Below are 1226 nucleotides of genomic sequence, written 5' to 3' on the forward strand. Positions count from 1 at the left end.
TATTATTTATGTGATATAGATTATATTTAAGAATAAATAGTTTTATTTATAAAATATATATATAATTTTTTAATTATCAATATATTTATATTATTTAAAAACAAAAATATATCGAATAATATTTTACGTTTCATAGAAGAAAAAAAAAAATTGAATTTTTTTCAACCATTCACTTTAAATCTATTTATTTATACATACACATAGACAATCAAATTTATAGATCACAAATGTTTTCTTACAAATATAGACTAAAATTATTCACATGTATTATAGTATTCTATTTACATATACTATAAAATAAGATATCTTATATCAGAAAATTATTTCATAAATATAAAGGCATCCCAAAACACAAACTTTCACCAGGATGCTTTTATTTTTAGCTGGACATTTCACACAGAATAACAATAACAGTCTATGAAGTGAGATACTAATTCATAATTCCATGATGATCAGAGAATAATTTCGAGTCCCAAACGGCGCTTCCACACTCTATTCTGCCGTATCTGTAGCTTGAGCATTTCTATATGTTCTCCTGAGCTCAATAACTGAGTACATAAAAACACAGTCAACAAGATGTGGTTAGAAAGTAAAAATATGAACATGTGGATAATACCCATGCAAAATAATACTAAATAACAGTGACAAGGTATTATACCTATCCGATCTTGGGATCCTGCATCGTGTATTACGATAACTGTCCTCCCCTCAACCCTCTCAACGCTCTGAAATCCTCTTACACCACTAAGCAATCGCTGGATGGATTGTTGTGAGATAACATCAGAATTTCCCCCAACCACAATTTTTGTGCGCGCCATCTCTTCTTATTCTTGCTTTACTACAAACAATTCTTCTCAATGTTACAACTTCAAATGGCCAGGCTTATTTATAGAAAAAATCAAAGATTACTTACCCCTATCTATAGATAAAATCAAAGCTTACTTGCCCTAAATTTGGAAGGAACCCACTAAAACCAATGAAATTTCAGTGTCCCTTCATGCTTGCTTATGTGAATACATTTTGCTTACTAATACACCGTTCATGGTTTACAGCATTTGACATCTAAATTGTATAGGACTTTTTTCTCAACATACAATTGGTTATGGCGAAGGGTATCCTCCAAGCTATGACTAATTTTTGTGAGTACAAATTAATGCGGTCTACGGATTTTCACCTAGTCAAAATTTGAGAGTATCTATCTTAGTCTACACCATGCAATAATGCAA

The 1226-nt window shown here is 30.4% G+C and overlaps 1 long non-coding RNA gene across 1 annotated transcript; it reads right to left on the reverse strand.

Moving 5' to 3' along the window:
* Nucleotides 1-246: 246 nt before the first annotated feature.
* On the reverse strand, nt 247-868 carry LOC131873678 (uncharacterized). Its single transcript, XR_009371608.1, has 2 exons — nt 659-868; nt 247-548 (listed from the first exon to the last, which is right to left on the reverse strand). It is a non-coding gene; the product is annotated as an uncharacterized LOC131873678 (long non-coding RNA).
* Between the last annotated feature and the right edge of the window lie 358 nt (nt 869-1226).

This window comes from Cryptomeria japonica, chromosome 2 (assembly GCF_030272615.1).
Source record: "Cryptomeria japonica chromosome 2, Sugi_1.0, whole genome shotgun sequence".
In the NCBI taxonomy this organism is placed as follows: Eukaryota; Viridiplantae; Streptophyta; class Pinopsida; order Cupressales; family Cupressaceae; genus Cryptomeria; species Cryptomeria japonica.